Source organism: Astatotilapia calliptera, unplaced genomic scaffold, assembly GCF_900246225.1.
Source record: "Astatotilapia calliptera unplaced genomic scaffold, fAstCal1.2 U_scaffold_35, whole genome shotgun sequence".
NCBI classification, from domain to species: domain Eukaryota; kingdom Metazoa; phylum Chordata; class Actinopteri; order Cichliformes; family Cichlidae; genus Astatotilapia; species Astatotilapia calliptera.
The window spans coordinates 69,796-87,039 of NW_020535773.1; the positions used below are offsets into that span (position 1 = coordinate 69,796).

At 39.2% G+C, this 17,244-nt stretch overlaps 1 pseudogene; it reads left to right on the top strand.

The window, feature by feature from the left end:
- Nucleotides 1-697: 697 nt before the first annotated feature.
- Nucleotides 698-16,195, top strand: LOC113018041 (von Willebrand factor A domain-containing protein 5A-like; annotated as a pseudogene).
- Nucleotides 16,196-17,244: the final 1,049 nt, after the last annotated feature.

Genomic DNA, 17,244 nt, shown 5'->3' on the forward strand with positions numbered 1-17,244 from the left:
TTCATGAGCGCCCACATCAGCACTAAGAATAAATCACAGATGTGAGAGAGCAGGTTAATGAAGGTGACCAATATAAACACAACAAGACGATGCAACCGGACCGATGCCTCTCATGCCGCACATAGCGCGCCCCAAAACTTAATGCATGACCTGATGTTGTATGATCGTGAAACATTTAGGTCTGCTCCTAAAACAGGGTGTCATTTCAGCTGTTGGACGTGTTAGTTAATTTAAGCTACAAATTAAGTCATGACGAATTCATCCTTATTGAATAAGAATTGTGGGAAAAAGTAAAAAAAAAAAAAAAAAAGTTTAAATTACAAGTGAAAGACATGAAACATGCCTTCATTTTATCTACTTCCAATTCTGTCTGCTAAAGTTACAGCCAAAAGTTCATCCCCTACTTCCAGTTTATTAAAGTTCAGCTGCCAGATGTCTGAAAAAAATTTATAGAGACAAAGGCTCTTGGAGGCTTAATTGGTTTTCTTTTAAAACTTTGCAAAGCTGTTAAATCCTTATATTACGTAACATTCCCTAGTTCTAGATTTTAGATCTTAACGGTTTCTCAGTCAGATCTCCTAACTATCAATTGTCATCTGTTAGTTATTTGGCTTCTGGAGCCAAAATTGAAAGCAACACTAAAATTCTTTTATTTTTGGAGTAAATCTTGTCGGTTGGTTGTCCTTGCACAGGAACAATGGTTGGAGAGGCCTGTGGTCTTGCTAAACTGCCCAAAAGGAACCAGGTAAAAAGTTGATGGAAAATTCAAAATTGGGCAGGAGACTAAACAATTTTGAAGTTAATCAAAACAGTTGTTTTGGATGTTTATGTTTTTTCTTTTAGTTTCCTCTGAAGCAGCCATTGAGGTGAGCTGGAGGTGAGGGACATGTGGCTGACAGTCGGTCTCCACCCTGAACTACGAGAATAAGGAGAACCAAACCACTTAGAGGCTTGTTTTGTTCTTCCTCTGCCTTGGAGACGCTGCCTTGTCTGTCATTTCCAGTGCTAAGATTCGCGACCAGACACAGATTGTTAGCTGAGGTGAAGAGAAACAGAAGGTGAGCGCGACGTAAATATAACCTCTTATAAGTAAGATTTCAAAATTAACAATAAACACAGTGAATGTCACTGACATGTGTCACCTGTCCTTCAGGCTCGTGAGGAGTATGATGGTGCTTGAGCTCTGGTCAGCAGGCCTTCCTATTGGAGGAGAGCGGATCAGAGTCCAGATATATTCTCTCTGAGTTGTGGGCAGTCTGCCTCCAGGAGAGAGCGCCTCCATCAGGTTGGAGTTACGTGACTGAGCTGGCTGTGCAGGCTGATGATGGTCTGAGGTTCTGTCTGCCTGCTGTGCTCAACCCTCGATACCAGCCTCGGGGTAGGAACACTTCAAAATACTTGGACCAGAAATGGTTTAAACCATATTAGGTCTTGAACCAACCTCACAACAGTGACAGAACACAATATATGGCCAGAAAAAGCATCAAAGGTTCAACTTTATTTCTCGAAGAAAAGATACCACATAACACTGTGACTGTCAAACATATTATCAGATTAGAAAAAATGTAAAAGACTTGTGCCAGCCTTGTACCTAATTTCCCTGAAACCTTTAATTGGACCAGATGTTTTTAGAAGCTTTAATATTTAAATGCCTTATTGTTCACAGCATTTCTAACCTGATGTTGTGTACAGGTAGTGAAGGTGTTCAGGGTGACTTCTGTTCCAGCCTCTCTGGTGCCCTACAGTCTGTCTTTCTCTGCCCGAGTGTTCCTCTCCTCGTCCAATCTTCTAAAGTAGAGTCCAACTGTTCCTGGACCCTCTCCAGGACCTCAACACTGATTCAAACCCAGGCCACGGTAAGTAGAGTGCTGATGTGTCTGCTCTGTACTTATAACTGAGAACTAAATATGAATGTGTTGTGTGTGCAGGTCAAGCTGGCTGCAGGACACAAGTTTGACAGAGATGTTGAACTGCTGATTTATTACAAAGACGTCCACCAGCCCACCGCTGTGGTGGAGGCAGGACAGGCCTCTGCTGAGCCGGGTGAGTGGAAATGATAGGAGTAGTTGGTTTTCAAAGACAGATTTTTTAATATCCCCATTCTTTCACTCAAAAGTTTGAATATGTATGAAAATTTATATAAACTTTTTCTGTCTGTTATTTTTCAGGCTCTCTGATGGCTGATTCAGTGGTGATGGTGAGTCTGTACCCTGAGTTTCCCCAGTCTGTTGACGTTCTTCAGTGGCTTCATGTGTGGGAGAGTTTGTGTTGTTAATGGGATCGATCTGGAAGTATGAGTAATTCTCGCATCAGCAGTGCCAGGGTATCCATAATATACTTACTCATAAACTCTTTAGTTTCAATTGTTCCTCTCACACAGTGGCCTCACTATATTTTCAATGTTCCTCTTAAGGATACTCTGCTGCTCCTGTTTGAAGAGCTTACCAATGGGCTTGCTATTTCAATATTTACAGTTTTGGGTCCAGATATGAACACATTCTTCCCGTGAGTCTCTCCCAAGCCCACAAAGGTCCTTTTGTCCTTGACATGAAATACGTGCATGTTTGTATTGGTATTTGTGTGATGGCAGTAAGAGTGTGGAGTACAGCCAGCAGACCATGGAGGAGGCTCTAAATACAGTTGTGCAGATGGAAGCTAATCTCGGAGGGAACAGAGATGCTGCAGCCCCTCAAACATATTTACAGCCAGCCCTGCATCCCAATCAGCCTCGACAGGTAACACACCAGGTTAGGTTCAAACTTTCAGAGGGAGCTCAGCCTCCCAAACATAATTTCATTCCATACAGTTTCTTTGTGATTAATATTAATGAAATATGCTTTTTGCAAATGTCATCAACTGTTACCTAAAGCAGCCTAACTGGTACGATGATCTATTCAGAGTGAATAATCAGAGATTTCTATCTAATCCACCCGTTGAAGCAAACTGGTAATAGCGGTGTTTTATATTAATTCATACAAACCCTCCCTGTTATGATGCAGACTCAGCATATATACCCCAATTTCACGAGTGGATAATAGATTTGTATTCCCTCACATGAATGTAATGACAGCCATCCTGTTCACCCATGTTAGATTGGTATGAATCCTGTAAAATGGACCCTTGTGCACCTCTTCCAACCTCTGGCTGGAGCAGCTCCCCACGTGGCTCCTCCACTTGCTCTCGCTGAGAAGTTTTTGAGGACACAGTAGTGCTCTGTGGCACTCCTCCGCGGGGCCGATATGAGCGCAGACACTGCGCCGGGCACTAGCCACTCCCGCCGAGGAGTGGGGATGGGTGCGGCAGCAGGCTGCATCTTGGTTGTTTCGCACCCTGCTTGCATGCCTGGCCGCTGGGGAACCTTGGTGGGGGTTGTTTGGTGGGTCGGTCAGAACTGGATTAGAGCTGCCAGATTTCGCAATCCTTGTGTGCTGCCAGTCAATCCAGTACCGGGAGTTCTTTCTGCTTACGCTTTCCTGGTTTCTGCACCACTGTGGCAAGAATGAGGCATGATGCGACCACGTTCTGCATTCTGAAACATCTTACTTTTATTAAACGGTTGCTTTTTGTACAACTCGGCTCAGCTTCCCAGCTGCCAGCACACCGTACACAACAACAATACAACAGGACTTCACACCGCGCTTAAGCTGGGCAGGCGTTGATTGCGATGCCACGCAGATGTGTCCACCTTCGCTGCTGTGGCACCGCCAGCCACGCCCTGCCAGAGTGCTCTGATGGAAATTTCCTTGATGCGCCCCCCAAAAGAGTCCAAACTCAACTATCTAACACACACACACAGTATGTTTGACTCAGAAGACATTTCACTGACTTGAAAAACTGAATTAATAGTACTGAATAATATAAACATGTTGTACATATGTCTCTTACCTCTGTGACATTATCATACTACCCTTCTTCCATCTTCGTTAAGTACCATATTTGAGTTCATATTAACCGTACATTGTTTCTTTTGCACATTACCATTAAAACATTTGTGTTTCTGAAACCTAACTCAGCCTCTCAGAACAAGCTGTGTGTTTTCTGGGGTGCTGATGGTTTCTGCCCTATGTGCCAACTCTCCTGTCTAGCTGTTTGTCTTTACTGATGGAAGAGGTGTGGGACACCAAGGAAGTGATAGATCTGGTGAAGAGGAACTCAGATTCTCACAGGTGAAACCACCAAAAACACAGTACGGTCTTACACAATTACAGAATGTCCAACATGTTCCTCTATGTACTAAGAAAACTGTTGTATGGCAGGTTGGTTTCTCTTTTGGGATTGGGGGAAGGGGCCAGCTCTGCTCTCATCAATGGGATGGCAAAGAAGGAGGGACGGTCACGCTCAGTTCATCACAGACACTGACAGGATGCAAGCAAAAGTAAGATATTTAACACAATTAGAAGTCAAGCTAAACATCGCAGCAGCAGCAGCAGCAGATCCATATTTGAGATTCAGACCTGCAGTGTAGTAAAATGTCTGTTCCAGCTGTTTGTGTATATTTGGAGAGTTTTTCTTTATTTTTCAGGCGATGCAGTCGCTGCCGATTTGCTCTGCAGCCGGCTGTGGTCGACATCTCAGTCACATGGGATTTACCAAAGGAAGTGTCTGTCACTGTCCTCTCTTCCACCAATCACTGCACTTTTCCAGGGTCAAAGGTCACTGATTTATGCCCAGCTCAGTGGACAGGTAGGAGCAGCAGCCTCTCATGTTGTTGTTTAGATATTTGATGACAGTAATTAACGTGACTTCTGACCCTGTGGTTTTGTGTCAGAGCTCAGAGGCAGCAGAGGGCTGTGTGACGGTGAAGTACAGCCTGGCAGGTCATCCCTCTGAGAACCAGCTGCACTTCAGTCTCAGACCTGCAGAGGACACTGGGTAAAACAGAGTTTTTGATATAAACAGCACTGTTCTGTGGATCATGACTTTAGACTTAAAGTTGCTAAGTGTGAAACATTATGACACTATCCAGTTAATCCCTCCCATGTTCTATTTCTAACCTCTTTTACTTGACCTTGACGATCACGTCAATGAGGTCATAAATAACTTATAAATTCAAATTTTATTTGTTCCATACACAGTACAACATGTAGTGAAATACTTGTGTTTGAGCTGCGGACAGGCTGCAGACGTAGCCGCTCCATCCCCGGGGCTTTGTTTTAACATGGGGGTCTAGCCAGGACCCTTACTGGATACCGGATACTTGGAGTCTATTTTCAGGAGGGAAGATGTTATCAGAACTAGTGTGTAATCGCGGACTTTGCATAGATGCTTAAAGCTCTTATTGCAGTGCCAAAACTTTGTCTCTGTCCTAAAACTCCTCCCTCTGTCCTCACGCTGACTGTTTAGAGGTGAACCCCACTTATTGTTCCACTATTGCTGTGCCATGTAGCAAATGTTGGTGCGCAGCTGTGTTTATTATGTTTGTTTTCATGAATGGTCGGATGGTCCTCACAGTGAATTATGGGAGAGCATTTTCTCCTCCCTTTCTGTAAAGGATGGTCCAGTGTATCCTCTGCTCAAGGAAGCAATAAAAGAAGCATTGAAGCGCCATTCCTTAGTACTTACAGAATTGAGCAGCTCTTATTATGGTCGCTTTGCCGATATTTCAGTCATGTCTCTCAGTTAAGAACCCTCCAAAGCAAAATTAACTTTTGGAACGTATCTATTGCCTCAGTCTATTTTTGTCCTTTGTCAGAACATCGGCTCACTTTCCCTTCCTGTCTCTTAGCTCCAGTGCTTCTTACTGTAAGTATTAGTTCCCAGTTTAGGTTTCGGTAGTTTATAGCTTTCCGTTTCCTTTTGAACTTTATGTTCCACATTTCATCAGTTTCACCTTCAGTTTAATAAAAGGCTCGCATGTTGAATTTAGGTCATAATAGAGGCCTCCTGTCCATATACTGCACAGTGCAACGAGTGGAAAATAATTATATCGTTTTATCTGTTTTCACTTGAAATGCCACCATGAGCTTCTGTTCTGTGGACTGAGATTTCCACTAGGAGATTTTCTCTTGGTGTGAGCATTTGTCACCATTCATGTTATCACTGTGATTCTTATATAAAGCAGTGGGTTTATCTCCATCTATGTTTGACCTTAGAAAGCATACAATATAATAAAAACAGAGAAGTCACTGGTAAACAGCTGTAGTAAAAATATGTCCGTACTTCTTTACAGATTAACAGTCCACAAGTTGGGTGCTCGGACTCTGATTCGTTCCCTGGAGGAGGGAGAACACAGAGGATGGCAAGACACAAAAGTGAAGGAGAAGGTGGTGCAGCTCAGTGTCCAATCGGGAATAAGCAGTTCACTGACTGCCTTCATTGCTGTCTTCAATAACAATGGCGAGGCGATTCAAGGACCTCTTCTGCACAAAAATATTTTAAAACACGGTGAGTTTTTAAAAGCAAGAACTAAAACTTTCACCCACAAGTCTGAAGATCAAAATTACGGTGCACGAATAAAGGGAGTGCAGTGATTAAAAATAGTTTTATAAGATGACTTGAAAACAAGCTCATTAAACTAAAAACCAAATATTAAGGGGGGAAAAACCCATTGGTCAACACTGACAGTGTACCAAATAAAGGATGGCCAGCTAGAGGTCTATATACTGTGGGGCCCATTCAGGAGGCAGCTGAATGGGTTTGCAGAGAGGGCAGACTGAACAAGGGCTAAATAGATGAATGAAAACATATAAAACAGCAATGACATCCAAATGTCATTCCGACTGGTGACGTGTAGTCGGATGGTAACAAAGACAGAGAGGGTAGTCAGAACGGACACGATTGAACTGCCAGAAACTACTTTGGAATCTCACAGGCAAATGGGAACCATCAAGAGGCCTCTAGAAGACACCGAGGGTAAGGCAAGTCCTGAGGAGTATGCTAAATGAGAAGAACAAGATCTGGGAATCAACACCTGCAAGAAAGCTCCTTATCATGCATGGGGTTTCAGCCCAAGTCCAGCATCCTGAAACTTTTCGCTAAGCGAAAGGAAGCGGGCCAAGGACTGGTGAGTGTCAGAACCACTATCCAGGATGAAAAAAAGAAAAAAGAGCCATGAGTATATCAGGAAGATGACCACAACTGATCACGTACATAGGGAATACTCCAGGCAGCAGAAACCTGAGAAAGAAAAGGAGGAAAAAGAGGAACCATCATGGAAGTATAGGTCCATGCAGGGCAAGTAGCACTGACAGATAGAAGAAGTGACTGATATCGAGAAATCCGAACAGTGGCTGGACAAAACTGAACTGAAAGACTAATCATGGCAACACAAGATTCATAATGGCTGGAGTCTACCACACCAGGCAAGACCCCAGGTGTAGGTTATGCAAAGTTTTCCCTGAGACCTTCCAGCACGTAATTGCAGGGTTTAAGATGCTAGCAGGCGGGGCTTACAAGGAAGACCATAACCAAGTTGCCGGCATAGTATAGAGGAATATCTGCGCCGAGTATGGCCTGGAAGTTGAGTTCAAAATGGGTGGTTGAGAGAGACCAGACTAAGATCCTGTGGGGACCAGATACAGATGGACAAACTCACTTGGTGATGGCTAACCAATCAGACCTAGTAGTGCTAGAAAAGAAGAGGAAAACCAGCCATAGTGATAGATGTAACTATACCAATCAATAGCAAAATCAGGCAGAAGGAAACTCAAGAAAGTCGAGAAATACAAATGGCTGAGAGAGGAGCTTTAGAAGATTTGGAGGTTGAAGACAACAGTGGTCCCAGTGGTAACTGGAGCATTTGGAAGTGACTTCCAAACTGGTTGACTTGCTCCAGGAGATCCCAGGATTGACATCTGAGATCTTAACAGATATCTACTCACACATTTTTTGGGGGGTCAGAAATATAAATTAACACAATACTGTCCGTGCTATGGAAAAAGAATTTGTCACAATATAAACAGGCAATAGAGCAACAATCCTCACAATCTCTGTGATCCAGGACCTTCTAATTACTCAAATTATAAAATGTTGAAAAACATCAGTTGTTTGATGCTAAATGTTTTACTGCCATAATTTTAGTTAATGTATTTTATTTTGCATTACGCATATTTTCTGTCAATAGGACATTTATTTTAGAAATTCTCATGTAGGATCTATGAGATGCACACCCATTTTGAAGCATGAGCATGGCAAGTTGAAAGCCGGGAATGTTAAAGGTTTCTTAAAAGTATCTGTACATTGCTCATTTCAGCCTCTAAACATGGGTCAGCCCGCGAGGTATGTTTTATGTCATATAGATCATTTTATGTCTCTATTGTACCTGTTTTACTATCTCATTGAATGTTATGGTTTTTTTTAGTTTGATGGTAGCGTAGTTTGTGATCAAGGTGATGCTGTAACAATATCAACCCAAGATTGTACAACTCGCATAAAAGTCAACTTCATGCCATCAGTAAAAAGAACTCTTTACTGACTTTAAGAAGAGGTGGAAGTCATGATATCCAAACATCCATCTAACCATTAAAAAAGATTCAATGGACCTGATCTATGAAAACATTAACCATTAACTAGCCTGTAAACACTGAATAAACCAATAATTCTGTTGCAAAGTTAACATGATTGGAACTGAAATATGAAACATGTTTTTATACACTGTTTCTATAACTTTTTGTGATATTTTAAATATTGTTAAATGGCACTTATTAAATCACAGTTTGCAAAAAGCCCCACTTTGTTGACATTTTAATCAGCTTCATTTTATTCGTACATTTTACAACCGACTGTTATGATTGATGGTATGATGTTTAACTTAATGTGTTTACCGTCCATCTTTAGGATCTAAAAATGCCTTCTTTTCTTGCTACAGATTACGTTGATTGCACTCTGAGTCCTTACCAGGATTATGAAGGTAAGCAAGTAGCTAAATACAACAGATATTGTTTCTCTAAACTTTTGATATTTTAAATATTACTGAAAAACTTGTACCTTTGGTTATGAATCATTGTGCATTAAAAAAAACAGTGATTTATAACACTTTGAACATTTTTATGAATACATTTTAAACTGTTGTCATGATTTTAGTTTTAGATTTCTTTATAATTTCTTTACCTCCCCTCTCTTTTAGATCTCCAAGAGCCTTCCCTTCTTACCATGGGTTACATGTATGCTGATCAGGAATCTTATGGCAAGCTAAGTTTTGTTTGTTTTTTATTTCTCTAAATGCTGGTGAACACTGAACAAACCAACATTTCTGTGGCACAGTTACTGCTGAACCCATTTGCAACATTAATGAAAAGAATTGTTACTATACATTTTTGTGATACTTTAAATCTTACTGAAAGTTGCACTGTTGTAATGAGTTATAAATCACAGTGTGTGAAAAGAAAAACGTTTTTGACATTTTGAACATTTTAACAAGCTTATTATTGTAAATACATTTTAAACTGATTGCTGTGATTCATAGTATGAGGCTTAGCATAATTTCTTTAACTTCTCGCTTTTGGATCTGAAAATGCCTTTCTTAATTGCAACAGATTACGTTGGTTGCACCCTGAATCCTTATCAGAATTGTGAAGGTAAGTAAACGGCTAATTATAGCACAACATTCATAAATAGATTTCTATAAATGGAATAACTGCCTGTAAACACTGACCGAACCAATATTCCTGTGGGACAGTCGGTATTTAACTGGTTTGCAGCTTTATTGTGAAAAGCTGTTCCTCTAAATTACGGTAATATTACTGAAGAACCTGCAGTCTTGTAATGGCATATGAATCATAAAAAAATAAATAAATAATCACACTATTTTGATATTTTAATAACCTTTTTATTATAAGAACAGGCTAAACTGATCATTGCCATTGGTGGTACAAAATTTAGTTGTAATGTTGTCACTTCTCCCTTCGTTTTGTGCCTGGAAAAACCTTCTTTAGTTACTGCAGATTACAGTCGTTTCATGCTAAAGTGTTCTTGGACTACTTCTACAAGGGAGTCATAGATAGATTGATAGATAACTCATAACATTATTACTCCCTACCTAATATTGTGTTGGTCCCCCATTTCCTATAAAACAGTCCTGACAGTCCAGTTCCCGGATGGTATACTGGGGTATCTGGTCTTACATCCCAGTCTCGGGGAACAGAAGCACAACATAAGGGTTAACCCTCAAGGTGGAGTTTTATTGCTACCAAAACTAACAGTGCTAACTCTGGGGTGAACAAAGGCTAAAATAATAAACAAAACAAGCTATTCCAAAAGAAGCTGCTACCTAAACCCTGCATGAAACAAAAGCCAAATAAAAGACAACCACTACCCTAACTCCCTAATTTAATGAACAAGAGAAAAGGTAAAGAAAACAATTAGGCAGTTCATCCCTTCTGCTTTAGTGCTTATTTAGTGGAAAAGAGTATTTACAACACTGTTTACAAAACTTGACGGTTCTCTGAAGACACGCACAAAAATTTGTCACAGAGGGTTTGGAGGCCAACGACAGGTCTATGTAATTTTTTTTGTGCCATTGTTCTGAGCACATGTTAAAAAAAATTTGCAAGTACAAGTGTTGCATTTTGAGGAGAAATTTATTTTGAGCGAAGAAAAACTAAATTTGAGCGAACAAAATTCTTCTTCTTTGCTATTATCCATATACACACACAATAACAGCCCCTCTCGCTCGATTGATAACGACACCACATATTTGCAAAAGTGTTCTAACGTTTTTGGAGATGCCCGTTACCCACCAGCTGACTGCACAGCTGGAGTGGCCATTGGCCGATAGTGATTTTTTGTTTTTATGTTTGTTTGTTTTTGTAACAATATAAACTATGAAGGTGGTGGATTTGCAAAGTGGTCATGATGGACTCTGGACTCAGGGATCCATATCCTGCTGAATGAGACTGTAGTCATTGGAGTTTCTTTTTTTTTTTCTTGCCTTGATTGACCTGATCTATTATTTAAGAATAAAAAAACAAAAAGCTGAATGAGAAAGAACAAGACATGATTTTCTATAAAAGAACAACATAACTGCCTGGAAACACATGAAAAAATAAATGCTATTTAACTTGTTTGGGACTTAAAAACAAACAAAACAAACAAAACGCTGTTCCTCTACATTTTTGTGATATTTTAAATATTACTGAAGAACATACACACTTGGAATGAGTTATGAATCACTGTGTGTAAAAGCCCCACATTTAAAATTTTTTATTATAAATACCTTTTAAACTGATTTTTATGATTCATTATGAGATTTTTAGTTATGTCTTCCCCTACCCTCTTTTATATATCTCAAAGAACCTTCCTTTCTTGCCATAGGTTACATGGATGCTGATCAGGAATCTGGTGGTAGGCAAAAAGCTAACCTTTTTGTTGGTTTGTTTTGGTTTGTTTTTCTTCTCTAAATGCTGGTAAACACTGAACAAACCAACATTTCTTTGTGATACAAATACTATGCTATTCATTTGCAATTTACATATAAAATGTTGCCCCTATAAATCTTTGCGACACATTAAATCCTGTGGAAAAAAGTTGCACTGTTGTAAGGAATCACAGTGTGTTAAAATGTTCACTTTTTTTTCTTTTTTTTTTTTTACAATTTTGAACATTTAACAAGCTTATTTATTTTAAGTTTTTAAGTTTTAAATGGATTGTTGCGATTCATGGCATGAAGCTTAGCTTAATCTCTTTACCTTCTTTGTTTTCCACAGATTACATGGATTGCGCACTGCCTCTTGATCAGGATTATGAAAGTGAGCAAAAATTCTAAATAAAACAGAAACACAGATGTGTGTTTATGTTCTGTAATTAGAGTGACTGCCTGTAAACACTGAACAAAACATTTCTGTAGCACAGTTACTGTTTAACTTTTTTGCAACTTTAACATGAAAAGTTAATTCTTTTTTGTGATATTTTAAATCCTGCTAAAGAACTTGTGCCTTTGAAATTAGTCATTAAACAGTGTAAAAAGCCACACATTTAAATATTTTCAGGTATTTCAACAATCTTATATTATTATAGTATAGCATTATAGTTATTAAGTTGAAGTCTTGAAGACACAAACGTTTCAGTTATTCTAAAATTATGTTTAACTTACTTATCTCAATCAGAAGACATGCCCTGTGCTAAAGTTAAATTTAAAAGCTAAATGCTATAGAAAGTGTTTTTTTTTTTTTTTTTATGAATACATGGCTGTAAACACTGAAATAACTACCGCCTTTTTGTGGAACAGTTGACATTTGCCTTTTCCTTTGTAGTCATTAACAATTTGCCCATGTTAAGTAGTACTTAAGGTGAATCATTTTATTACCATAAAAATCCAGTTTTTAGTAGTTTCATTTCTTAATTCTCATGTCAGAAACATTTACTATTTATTTTAAAACCTTGAAGTGAAAAAGTGTTTTTAGTGTTGTGACACATCTTTTAAAAAAGAAAAGAAAAACAGAACAATGAAAAAAATAACCTTTCCAAAGAAATTGTCCTACATTACAAGTTACAAACCATTACACTGGGTGACAGTTTACTTAGTTAAGACCCCCACATTACGTGGAATTGGAGGGCTTTTATTTGCCTTGTTTTAGACAGGCATTGTTGCCCATGGTCATGGATGTGGATTTCTGTTTATTGTGGAGGAATGAACTTAATCAAATGTTCATCATTTTAAAGGAAGCTTGTATCAAAACACCAAAATCCGATGTATTATGCATTTAATAACAGTAAATTGATCTATATCAGGGTTTTGTTTATCTGTTCTCTCACCAGCTTGTAGCTACAAACCTAGAAATAAGTCTGACAGCAAGACAGGGGTATTTACTCAGATGAAGAAGATACTAAGTGACTTTTGGAAATCTTGTAAGACGGTGGCTGATGGTGCTCTAAAATCTGTGTCTGAAGGTAATGTTAGATGTAAGTAGATAAATCCAATAAACTATCAGCTTCCATCATTTACAGAATGTCAGACAGTTGTAGTTGGCTCATCACATGTATGTGTAGTGTGTGCTAGTGGATCAGGAAAAAGAAAATAATAATATGAAAATATAGTCAACAAAAACTTGAATGAGGCATTTAAATATATTACAAATGTTTCAAAGTTTATGGTGGTTTATGGATTGCTTTATATTGTAGACTTTTTATGTCTTCACATGTAGAATAATTATAATCAGGTCCAGCTTTTGTTTCATCTTTGGTTTTTCAGCTTCTGTGTCTGAGCAGCAAACCAGAGATCCTTTGCTGCAGTTAGTCTCCCTCCAGGAGGCAACTGGCAAGTGGTTGCTTGATCCAGCTCTGCCTACTGCACTGGGAAAGACGAACGAGGAGGTGGAGAAGTCAAAGCCAGTATTGGTGGGTTGCTGTAAATTTAAATCATTATATAAAGTGATAATATAAGATTTCATAGTATGAAACCTAATTAAAAATGTTCATATATAACACAAAGTTTTTGGGTGCCGTCATGGAAGGGACTGTACCTGGAGACATTGTGAAAGGAGTGATTGGGGGGAATGGCCTGTTTGCTCTAAATGAGAATGATGTTTTGTTATTGGACTTCTGTACTAGGTACAGGTTGGCCAACCAAACAATATGTTTTAGTGTAAGGTTGATTGTAAGTGTACTTTGTGCCAGAGCAAAAGGTCAGTGGTTGGTTTTGTTTTTGTATCTGATCAGAGGCAGTATGTCTTGCACACTTTGGTGGAGAGCAATGCTGTCAACTGACTGCCTAATGGTGAGTCGGACTAGATGGCAGGGAGGACTGCTAGACAGTCCTAGAAAACCTAAATGGGTAAAGAGGGAGGTTTTGGACCTCCCACGGGATGCAAGAGTAATGAGAGAGGCTGTAAAGGTTAAGGAGTAGGCTTTCTAGACTGGGTTGGCCCAGGGATACTCCCGAAGCAGGTATTGTGGGGCCAAATGGGGTGGCTTCAACAGTTGAACAGAACTTCAAGCAAAAACCTGGGTGTGGGATGAGTTCAGAGAAGCTATGGAGGAGGACTTTTGGCAGGCATCAAAGAAGGTCTGTCAAGCTATCTCAGTACTCAGGAGGGAAAAGCTGGGTTTGGCCCAAGCCATGTTTAGTTGGGGAGGAGAACTGCTGTCCCGTGGAGGAAAAGGCATGTTGAGGAACTCTAAAACCCAAGCAAAACGTTCCATATGAAGGAAGGAGAGCCTGAACAATATATATATATATATATATATATATATATATATATATATATATATATATATATATATATCTCAACCAACATAATCTGTCGCAATTAAGTGATATATGTGGTTCTGTATGCTTCATTGGAGCGTGACCTTCTGTGTTACATTAGCACACATCTATTCCATTCAACCACTGATACTTTTCACTTCTCATATCCCATGCTTGTTATTTCCTTTTTTTGAATAAAGTAATGATTAGCAACACAATCTGTCTTGTCTTCCCTCTGTCATTTGCCATGGGCCAGCTTGTGACAGTATCCACTGGAGCAATTTGTCACAGTTTGAAATGGTTGGTATGAGAGTCAGCACCTCCAAGTCTGAAGTCATGATTCTTTGTTGGAAAGTGGTGGGATATTTCCTGGATTCTTGTGGTTAAGAGAAATGTGAGCCAAAACGTGAATCTTTCAATTATCCAGTCCATTTACATCCCAGCCCTCACCTATGATCATGAAATATGTGTAATGACCATAGAATAAGGTCATGACTGCACACGCGGCTGAATTAAGTTTGCTCCGTAGGGCTCAGTCTTATAGATGGGGTGAGAAGCTCTGACATGTAGACAAATCTTGAACTAGAACTGCTGTTCCTCCATCTCAGACAGAGTAGGTCGAGGTAATTTAGCCATCTGTAAGGATGCTTCCTGGGCGCCTTCCTTTGTGAATATTTAGAGCATGACCAAAAGGGAAGAGACCCCGGGAATCTGCTGGAGAAATTATATTCCTTGTCTGGTCCTGGAATGCACTTGGATCTCCCAGAAGGAACTGGAAAATATATGGATTAGTCTGCTGCCACTATGACCTACTTCAGATGAGCATAACATAAAGATGGATACAACTATAACATAAACAAATTACATTGAAGGGAGCAAATGGAGCAAAAAATATTTATTATCAGTCAAAGTATTTCAGTGCCTTCTTTCAGATTATTTATGTTTTCAAAGTGGTAGGAAACAAGATCATAATCATTGGGTAGCATTTTCCATGTGAAGGATTGTGTTCTGTCTATATCATTTGATTTTGTTTGATTTGGTGAATTAGGCCAACAAGGAAATTTGGGCTACCATTCTGGCTCTGATCTGGCTTCATGGTTTAAAGATGGATTCAAAGAATGAGTGGGATCTTCTGGCTATGAAGGCTGCCTCATGGCTCCGTGCTCAGAATGGTAGTAACCCTTATGAAAGTGCTAAAGTGCTTTTTAACACTGGTTGATGCCACACTCAGCTGTCTTTCTTTGTTTTGTGTTTTCAGCACCATGGGTGACAGAGTGTGTGGAAGCTGCAAATTTACTGTTGGGTTGCAGCGTGATGAAAGAAGCTCTGGGACTCTGAGGGATTTCTTATGAACCCTTTTCCAATAGTACCTACTTGATTTGGGTCAGCACGGCTCAACTCTGTTTTTAGCCTTTTCCATTAAGTGATAGTATCTGGTAGTGGATAGTTTTTTAGTACCTCCTCAGCCGGGGTTCCAAGCGATCCATGCAAGTAGAAAATGTGACATCAACAGACTGTGTGCCACAAATTGATTAGTCAGAGGTGTCACTCGATGAATCATGAGAGCGTCTATTTAATGACTAACCAACTAAACTGTCATTTTTGAAACCTAACAACAAGGGCAATGGCTACACTAAAGACAACACTGTGATCACTGACTCTGCCAAAAAGCCACAGACTGAGCAACAGGTATAACACTACCTTTCTTGTGGCGTTCGTGTCACATACAAATGATATTACAGTCATGCCTGCTTACCTGATGAATGGTTGTTGTCTGCCACTAATTTTAGTATATCACCTTTGTGATTCATTTTAATACTTTGGTTCAAAAATGTCGTGCAGAGAAAGGGACACTCCAAAACAAACAACAAACACATCTCCTACTACTGTCCAAGTTGCGGCATTTTTTTATTTACTTAGTCAGTTATTAGTTATCGGTGCAAAATCTCCACGTACTGACAAGTACTGTAATTCTATGAATACATCGAGAAGTTAAACAAGAGAAACTGTATGCAGGTGGATTATGGCAGTTCTGTTTTTACAATAATAAAAATCAATAATCAGCAAGTAAAACCTTGATTTGTGACTTTTATTCTATTTCATTATTTATTTTTTAAATCCTGTCTGGCAGCTTTGCAATCAGAATTGTGATCTGAATGCATTTTTGCTTTTTTTTTTAATAACATTAAACTTTTGGATATATGCTACTATAGTAGCATAGGGCCACTGAAGGTAGAAAAAAATAAAGGGGAAGGCTGTGCGTGTGTGTCAGTTATTTTTTTGTGCAGTGGTTTTTATGCACTGGTTTATCTGGTAGGTATTAAATATTATAAATATTTAAATACACCAAATATTTAATAATTTAATAAAAAAAATTTCTACCTGTTGTAGCTAAGAAGCCACCCACAGGCCCTTTGCTGACATTAATCTCCCTCCAGCAGGCGTCTGGCTGCTGATTGCTTGATGCGCCTCTGGCTATTGCACTGGGTAAGACCAGCAGTGAGGTGGAGAAATCAGTGCCTGGAAAGGTGACTTGTTCATCTTAATAAATAAAATCAAAAACTGATAATTTGAGATATTGTTATAATAATAATAATGATAATATAGCAAAATTTGAATACAAACACATGATGTATAAAAATGTATGGAACGACCAGACAACATTATGTGTGCGTTATCATTTGTTTTAATTATATAATTAGAATTGTTATATATTTGTATTGTACATTGGTATTTGAAATTTGTGTTTACCGTTGTAAACAAATAAATAGATAAATCAGAATTGTTCTCATAACATTGATAAAGTAAAGACAGCTACTGTAGCAGCTCTTTCAGAAAGACTGTTCCTTACTTTTCTCTCCCCCTTTCTGGTGATGAAATTCATACTTTGTTACTTGTTTAACACATAAAGACTATAAGAACATTTTCCCAGGTTTCCCTCTGTAGCCACCCTACAGTCTTCTGTACCAAGACTTTTAAACGCAGGGTTCAGGTCCTGATGACTGTGTTCTCAGAGCTAAGGCTGCGAAAAAAGCTCCACCCACATCTCAACAAGTAAGTGGAGAATATCAGATAGAGGTGACATATCAGTTGAGTCTGTGCTGTGTGAACACTTTGGCCTT